This window comes from Coturnix japonica, chromosome 16 (assembly GCF_054131305.1).
Source record: "Coturnix japonica strain WE chromosome 16, WE-NBRP24, whole genome shotgun sequence".
Taxonomy (NCBI): domain Eukaryota; kingdom Metazoa; phylum Chordata; class Aves; order Galliformes; family Phasianidae; genus Coturnix; species Coturnix japonica.
In genome coordinates, this window is record NC_140678.1 from 1,050,007 (window position 1) to 1,058,873 (window position 8,867).

The 8,867-nt window shown below is 47.3% G+C and overlaps 1 protein-coding gene across 10 annotated transcripts in view; it reads right to left on the minus strand.

Annotated features, from left to right (window-relative positions):
* RFX2 (regulatory factor X2) overlaps window positions 1-7,122 on the minus strand; it is a 41,150-nt gene extending 34,028 nt beyond the window's left edge. For 3 of the 10 annotated variants that reach the window (XM_085517336.1, XM_085517334.1, XM_085517331.1), the window contains exon 1: window positions 6,964-7,102. The gene's annotated coding sequence lies outside the window, so the exon portion shown is untranslated. Of the gene's footprint in view, window positions 1-6,963 lie in introns of all 10 variants that reach the window. The other 7 variants (XM_032440972.2, XM_015886647.3, XM_085517332.1 and 4 more) reach the window with 5 other exon arrangements.
* Between the last annotated feature and the right edge of the window lie 1,745 nt (window positions 7,123-8,867).

An 8,867-nucleotide genomic window follows, 5' to 3' on the forward strand; every position in this document is an offset into this window, starting at 1 on the left:
TTTTATAACCATAGTTAGCTTAAACTAACGGCAACAGAGTTGTAAGTCAGCAATATGGTATTTTATTCTTAAATATTTGTTTGGGATGCTACTTGACATCAGACTTCAGTCAAAATAAACATCAGCAATGACATATTACGTGATCCCATCTGCCTATTTCAAAGGCGAAAAAAGTAGATTTAGTTCAGCCTGAATTTCCAGGTTCAACTTTCCAAAAGAGAAAGCTCAGTGTGTTAATTTCACCAAAAAAATACCGTGTCTTTCTGATAGCTGCAGCAATGCTGCTTGTATCCACTTGCAGAGAACAAAAAACCAAATCATGTTTGCAGCCTTGGTCTCTTGCAAGTGTGCACACGTGCGTCCCAGCGAGAGTTTTGTTTGTGCTTCTTGCAGCGATATAACACTCACTGTTGATATAAACCCATGAAATGGCATCAGTTCAGAGATTACTTTACCTTCCAAAGCAGGTTTCCAGCACACTGTTGTCCCAAAGGAATTGCAGAGCGCTGTGCCCAGCTGAGTAATGCTGCTGGTGGTGGAGGGCAGGGAAAGCTGCAGGATGAAAATCCTGCCCTGCTAAGCCATTATGAGACCCTATTATTGCCTACCTTCTGTAACTGATCCTACACTTTCCACTGATCAGCACATGTTGATTTGGGGGAGAAGTTCACTTCCATAGAAGATACAGCAAGTTCAACCCTTATCTTAACCTTCTGGTACAAGCTACTAATTTCCATAACCCCCTTTTTTTATGAATACCTTTCTCATACAAAGAAAAAGATATAAAAATTTCATAAAGGCCACCAGCTGTTCATTTCTCCCCAACTTTCAGTTCATTATTAGTCCAGGATGGCAATAAGCCAGAAGCGTAGAGTAAAAATATATCCATACACAATTCCCTTTGCTCCACCAGAAGCATTGCATAATGTTTAGGCTGTGTAATTCAGTCCTCATATATAAGAAAGCAGCAAGGAATCAGAAGATACATTCACACTGTGTAATGTTCCAATATAAGAATGCAAGTTCGACCAAATAGCTGCCAAAAGGAAAGCTACGACAAAAATTCCTTAATAATAGAATAATGAGAGACTCCTCACCAAAGTATTAAGTAATTCTTCAGGGAAAATGAATAAGAATTGCAATGTATGATGTATTAATTCAGTAATTTTGTAGCACTTAAGAAAAGAGCTCGAGTGTTAAGGACAAGAGGTTAGGATACAGCTGGAAAAATTCAATCCACAGCATAAAGTGTCTCTTAAAATGTGCAGTGAGTGGGAGCGTCACCGAGACTATTTGGTGTTTCTAATCAGATACTGCAAACAGAACGACACGGAACAATGGCTTTAGCTCTCCTATAGTTTGTGCTACCAAATGTTATTGCTGAAAAGTTCACTTTTTGATGTGTGTTCACCTGGATTGTGAAGCAGGCTGAAGAATCGCTGTGCTTGAGGCACTACAGCAAAACCTCGTCCAATCACTCTTTTCCCCACAAGCATCTCTCAAAGTAAAGAATTTCTAAGCCCCGTCCTGTCCTCCAGTTCCTCGTGCTCACAACATGTCTCTGAGCATGCTTACAGGTATTAAGTTTTTCCCCTTTTGAAACATGGAAATGAAAGCACAGAGCAATCAAAGCAACGTTTCCCAAACAGGCTCAGAAGTGCTGCTAGATGCAGGGCCTGGAGCAGAAGATGGGAGCTGTAGATCAGAGATGAAGCAGAGCCTCGTGACATGGTCCTGTAGGGGAGCTCCAGGTGGCACAGCTCCCTGGGACACCCAGCAAGGACTGGGTCTGGGGACACATGTGGAAGAAGCATCCTTTGGTGTGCTGTACTCTGCAACTACACTGCATCATAATATATATATATATATAAATATGGATACAAACATATGCATACATCTCCTCAGAGAGCTGCAGATATAGCCCCGGGTCTGAATTAACACAGATTCTGTTGACAGACATCCTCAGATGTTTTGATATTAAAATCTCTCCTTTCGGTCCTCATTAAAGCAGTGATGATTAGCACTTTCTACTAATAAGCTATGAAGGCATGCTACCTATGGAGCTAAAGACAAACACATTTCCCTACAGAGCAACAGCAGGGGACTTCAGAACTCCTGAGCACTATAATACATCACATCAGGATTTTACAGGTGATTTCATCCATGAAACCAATGCAGAAATGGTCCTGGTCCACAGCTTGTGTTTGAGAGGCACCCCCTGCTTTGCTGCAATCAGCCATGAAAATGCGAGAACAACAAAGAAAAGGGTATTGCCTGGTTATCAATGAGCATTTTTTGACCTTGTGGGCCACGAGGAACCAGAACAGCTCCAAATTACCTCCAAAACATGGACTTGCAGTTTTATATTAAGCAGCAATAACAAGAAGCTGTGACTCCATAACACCATGGCTCATTCCTTTCTGAAGGTAAGGGGAGGTTTGCTCTCAGGGACGCTGATCTCCATCCAGCAGGGCTCTGTAGCTGAGCCAGCCTGAAGACGTTCATGTTCTGGAGGCCAGCCCTTGAAGACACATCAAGCTTTTCCCTGGTAACAGAAGGCTGTGGCTACAGCCGTTCCCCCAACAACCCGGAGGATTACGCAGCAGGCAGTGGATGAGGCACAGCACTGGAATGTCTTGGACAGGGACTGCAGGGAGGTTGCTGGGACGGCAAAGCGTGCTGCCAGCATGAAATCATTAACCCCCATCCTGGTTATAAGGCAATCCTTCCTCTGCCTTCCAGTGGAAGCTCCTTGGGGCAGACAGCAGCTCTGCTGTACTTCTGCACAGAGCTTGGATAACGTGTTCTCAGATTACGCCGGGGTTCCTGGCACTGTAACTGTAACTCAAACATGAATGGTTTTTAACTGATATCGGAGAATAAGACTGAAAGAAGTTACTGCTACTCGGTTCCATCCAGCTCAAGCCAGGTTAAATATGGGACTGACAGAGAATTTCAGTGTCCAGGTAAACTTCCAGGAGCACACAATTCATTAAATGCTTCAGCACCCCAACAAAACAGTAGTTTTTCTAACCAGGGTCTAGATTGGAAAGAAGGAGAATGTCAAAACCAGATACCAAAAAGCATTTGTGGTGCTCCGGTATAAATTGAAGCAGGCGTTATCTAATGGTCACAGCACATAAGACAACGCACTGAAATGTAAATACATACATTTATCAGCACGGTGAACAGGAGTCCTGGTCCTCTAACTGCCTAAAGAGCTGCCTTTCAGCTGAGAAAGAAGAAATATATCCATGCATGGACACTGAGGTTACAGCACTGGTGGACAAAGTGGTGCATCAGCACAGGGTACAGGTCCAGGCAATGCATTTTTCCTTCTTGTTGAGGACTTCCTCCAGCAAAGGATTGATTTGTGACAAGAAAAAGGATCTGACTGTTTTGTATTTGCTTTGTACAGCCATCACTGGCACAGCATCCTGTGACCCCTGTTTCTTTGAAAGCAACTATAACAAATTGGCAGTTGCCAATTTCTTTCACAGCTTTGTCACTAGGATTCATTTGTCTTATGCTGAGACTTCTTTGGGGTTTGTTAAACACTGAGAAAGAAATTCTTAATTTACTAATAGCAAATCTCACTTAGAGGAAAAGCACACTCAGCAATCACCTTTGAGCTGCTTTTCAGATGCCTTCATCTGGCACTTCTACAGCCCTTAAGTCCTGTGTAACATCAGACTAAGAAAACCAAAACAGTTCATAGAGCTCTCTATGGGAAGTGCTTCTCGTGCTTCTCCTTGTAAACTCAGTGCTGGATGGATGCTGTCTATACCCAGCATGATAAGCTGGATCTCATTGGGGGAGGAAGACTTTAAGTCACTGACATGAAGTTCCACGTCCACACCAAGCACTGTTTTAACAAGCCAGCTGAACGATGCACACTGTATCACAATCATAGCTACCATTCATCAATACCCGGCCCAAAGCTGGAGGTGCTGCTTGTTCTGTTTATTTGTTACACAGTTTGTGTAACAATGTGCACTGATGTATCTCCGTGCTGTGTTATGGAAAGTGATTATTTGTAGTTAGTACCCTCACAAAAGGATTCTTCAGTGAATTAAGAGGTACGTGGCTTGCACTGAATCCATTTTCATTACCTATTTATGTATTTATGGCATAATTAGTTCGCACATTACTTAGCCAGACAGCCTACCACCAGCAAGCCAGCGCATTCTTAGACAATAAGGTGGATTTGTGAATGTTTGAACACAGGAATAAAGCACTGCCAGCACAAACAAAACAAACCACCCCCTCTCAGAGCAGGGATCACAGAGAGAAAGCCCGTGTGCATTTCAAATAGGAGAAACACAACCCCACACCTCGGGGCTGCACACACGGTGCTCGGGCCCACAGGTCAGGCTGCAGCTGCCCAGTGTTAGCAGTGCTGGCATTTGTTTCATGGGAGGGAAAGGGGGGGAAACTGGTTTAAATATAACTCGGCTGCCTCCAGCAGAAAGTTTGGCTGTAAGATAAGCCTGTTGAATCAGCACTGCCCTCCCTGTTGTGTGACTGTGCAACGCTGCGGGATGCACTTAGATTTAGAGCATTAGAACAGAACGGGGGAAATATGCTAAGATGCATTAAATCAGCTTTGTTTATAGGCCTGTATTAAAAGCAAAACCGTGTTCTGATTCAACTTAGCAGCTGTCAATGCTCCGAGGTGTTACAAGTATGAGACTATTTAAAGACAATGACTGGCGCCATCTATTTCACTTTGATGGAGCCAGGAAAAGCTGCGCTGACTGAAGCTCTAAATTGATGGCAGCTCTGAAGACGTTTTGTCACAAAAGGTGTAGGAAAAGGAATGGCAACGAGTGCAGGACTTACTTTTAGTGGCAATGAATGAGGAAGCACAAGAAGGATGTGGAGCTGATGGAGGGGGTGCAGAGGAGGCCAGGAGGATGCTCAGAGGATGCAGCACCTCTGGTGTAGAGCCACAATGAGGGCTGGTGTTGTTCAGGCTGGAGAAGAAAAGGCAACTGGGAAACTTCACTGCAGCCTTGTGACCTAAAAAGGGCCATAGGAAAGCTGGGGAGGAACTCTTTATCAGGGGGTGCAGCGACAGGACAAGGATAATGGATTTGAATCGAAAGAAAGTGTGCTTAGACAGGATATTAGAAAGAAAGTCCTCATCATGAGGGTAGTGATGCTGTCCAGAGAAGCTATGGGTGCCCCATCTCTGGAGGAGCCCAAGGCCAGGTTGGATGGGGCCCTGGGCAGCCTGAGCTGGTGGTGGGCAAGCAGCCCACAGCAGGTCTTGGGTTTAGGCATAATTTAGGACCTCTTCCAACACAAGCCATGCCATGGTTCTAATTTACCCCAAAAGACAGCAAGGACACGTGGCATCTGTCAGTGCCATTGGAGGTAATAGCTGCTCATGTCTTCATAAATTACAGCCTTAAATTACCATTTCACACTCACACGGATACAAGAAGTGTATTTCTGCTGTCTCACCACGCAAGTACACACGCACACAGGTATCTATCTAACACACAAGTTAATGATGACTGTGTGTCAATGGCACAGCAGGAAATGCAAAGCAAGGACTGCCCATGGGAACCACTGGGAAGCCTGACAGACCTGGCGTTCCTCTGTAGCACTGGATGCTCCTGATCATCCCTTGGATTCACTGGTATTTTTCCCATTATGCAGAAGACAAGTAGGGACAAAGAAATTCCAGCTGTCAACCCTCACTTTTGCAAGTGTTTTTACCCCTTAGGCCAAGATCCTACACATACACAAGGATCCCAAGTTCCCTTTGGAAAGATAGGCATTCCCAAGCCCTGCAGTACAGGAACAGCTTTGAGAACTCCAACTCTCAAGGCTTAGAATAAAAAGCTCACAGCCCCTAGAGGCAAAATATAAGGTGACCAGCAAGGTTCAAACTAATGTTACACCCCTTAGGACAGCGATATGGAGAGCTAAGGAGACAGCTTTCTTTTCTCTCTTTTTATTACATAGGACTTTCAAAATGAAACAGCAAAGCCTCCCTGGGAGCCCCCCCCCTATCCCAGCACTGATGTCAGCATCGCAGCTCAGTCCTGCGAGGGGATGGGTTCATCTTGAGCTCAAGCAAACGCTTGCAGGAAGTCACACAGAGCAGAATGAGCTTCAGGTTGCTGGAGCTTTACGTTTTGATTGATTTCTGTTTTCTTTCTTCCCTCCCCCCCCCCATATCAGCAATAGCTCCGTGTTCCCTAAGGGTTTGTAGCTGAGAGCTGCAAAGTTTGGCTTGGAGCGGATGAGAAAACCACAGCCAACCAATGGCTCTGAAGCTGAGCGTGGTCACTTTAAGGACTAAAAAACACCAAGCGTTTCTCCAAGTTCCACTTTATCCCGGCTTTAACTAAGTACAGTTTGCTTCCTCCAGAAGCACAACCGAGAATCACATCCATCCCTTAAGTCAAAGAAGGGAAAGACTGGATCCCAGAGCAGGAACAGGCACATAGAGAGACACAGAAAGACACAGAGAGATACATAGAGACACATAGAGACTCACAGCCCCGCTCGGCTCAACGTGCTTTATTACAGCGGCCGGGACGAAGCGGGCGGTGTCGGCTGCTCCCCGCCCTTAGAGCCGCTCCCGTCCCCGGATCCCAGCTCACCCTCCACTCTTTATTTCCCTCGTTGTTCACGTTGTTCCCACACAAAACTCGGCTCCGAGCCGAACTCTTTTAACGCTTACAACACAAAAGATCCCGATAAACTAGAAACCAAAGCAATAAACACATACATTCCCCACAGCAAAGAGGGCACAAGTTGTCACTCCCCTTCCAAGCACTATTTCCTTATGGGGAACGGGCCCTGAGCGGCTCCTTCACCCCACAGCGCCCGGCCGAGGCCTCACCCCGCTCCGCAGCGGGACACCGCACACACCGGGCCCGTCCCATTCCACCACCCCTTCTTTTAAGTAACATAAAGCTTCAACCGGCTCCATACTCCACTCACCTGCTCTCCCCGCTGGGCTCCGCTGTGCTCCGGCCGCCGGGGCTGAGCGCCGCTCCCGTTGGCAAGGAACAGTCTCCAGGGCTACGGTCACTATGGCGCCTGGCGCCGGGTCTCGAAGCAACTGTTGCTACCCTCTCCCTGCGCGTCACCGCACTGCCCCGCCCGTTCTTATAGGGGGCGTGGCCGGCTCTATGGAGCCGTTGATTGGCTTAGAGGCTGTCGATCAAAAAAGTAGGCGGGGGTGTTGTGAGGATTAGCCAATGGTAGCGAAGGGGGGGCGGGGCTAAGAGTTGGCGGGCGTTTTAGCGCTCTGGCGGGAGGAGGGAGGGCGGGAGGTGATGTGAGGAGGGAGGGGAAAGGGAGCGATGGGTGATGGGGATGAGATGGGGGTGAGGTGATTTGGGGTGAAAAAGTGACGGGACTGAGGTGATGGAGATGAGTTGGGGGGGTAATGTGGGGATGAAGTGAGTGGGGATGCTGAGGTGATGAGATGGAGCTGAGGTGATGAGATGGAGCTGAGGTAGCGAGGGGCTGAGGTGATGGGGACAGGATGGAGCTGAGGTAGGGGGGAATAATGTGGGGATACTGAGGTGATAAGATGGAGCTGAGGTAGTGAGGGGCTGAGGTGATGGGGGAGATGGGGGTGGGATAATGGTGGTAATGAGGGGCTGAGGTGATGGAGACAGGATGGAGCTGAGGTAGGAGGGAATAATGCGAGGATGTGAGTGGGGAAACTGAGGTGATGAGATGGAGCTGTGGTAGTGAGGGGCTGAGGTGATGGGGGTGGGATAATGGTGGTATAATGGTGGTATTGTGGGGCTGAGGTGGTGGGGAAAACACAAAGCTGAGGTGACAGGGATGAGATGGGTACTGAGGTGATTATGGACCTCTGGTGGAGTGAAGGGACTTGAGGTGATGAGGGCAAAATGGGGTGGAATTAGTGGGGAGATGAGGTGAGCGGGGCCATGTTGGGACACTGTGATGCTGGGGATGAGATGGGGGTGAGGTGACTGGGATGAGGTTGGCACCGAGGTGACTGAGGACACAGAGGGGCTCTGTGGGGCCTGGAAGAGCAGGGAGAGCACAGAGCCATCTCTGCCATGTAAAGACAGCAGCACCAGCCCTCTGTCCTGCAGGTGGGCTCTGTGGACCATGGGGATGGTAAGTGCTGAGGAGGGGGACCCTTGTTCTCCCCCAAAGCCCAGACTGTCATCTACCCTTGTCATAGCACAAGGTGAGCCTGTGGTTTATACTATAGATGCATCTGGAGGCCCCACACAAATTAATCCAGCAAGCTGTGTCCTCTTTTTAAGGCTATTCTTCTTTTTCCCTATATTAAATATTGACAAGTTCCTCTTGGCTCGTGGGTAACTGGCAAAAAGCTGGAAGCAGACTCCTCGAATGAGCTGCATTTCTGTTCCCCTCACCCTTCCGCACAGCAACATTTGCATGTAAACAGGTTCTTTTGTTTCCAAAGAGTTCGTTTGCTTCTGCTGCTGATTTCTCCCTACCTGAACTAATAATTCTCCATGACATCAAAATCGTTCCCATAGTGACCAATTGTGAAGTCACAAATAACAAACAGAGGATTATGGAGCGCAGCACAGGCAGCTGATGCAGACGTGGAGCAAGAATCCTGTTTTAATGCAAATTCTTTAGAAATAAAAGCAAATTATTGTGCAGCATTGCCCCGTGCACTTGCACAGCTTCCATTTCTCACCCCAGAAAGGGGCTGCGTTTCTTTTGTGGGTGGAATAATAAGATTGGAGTGCTTGAAGTTGGACCTGGGGGATGCTGTTGGATAAGGCCAGGAGCAGCATAATTTGTCACACAGCACCAAGTTATCTCTTTAACAACAAGTGTTCCTTGATGTTTTGTCACAAGTTTTAGTGCACCAGCTAAGG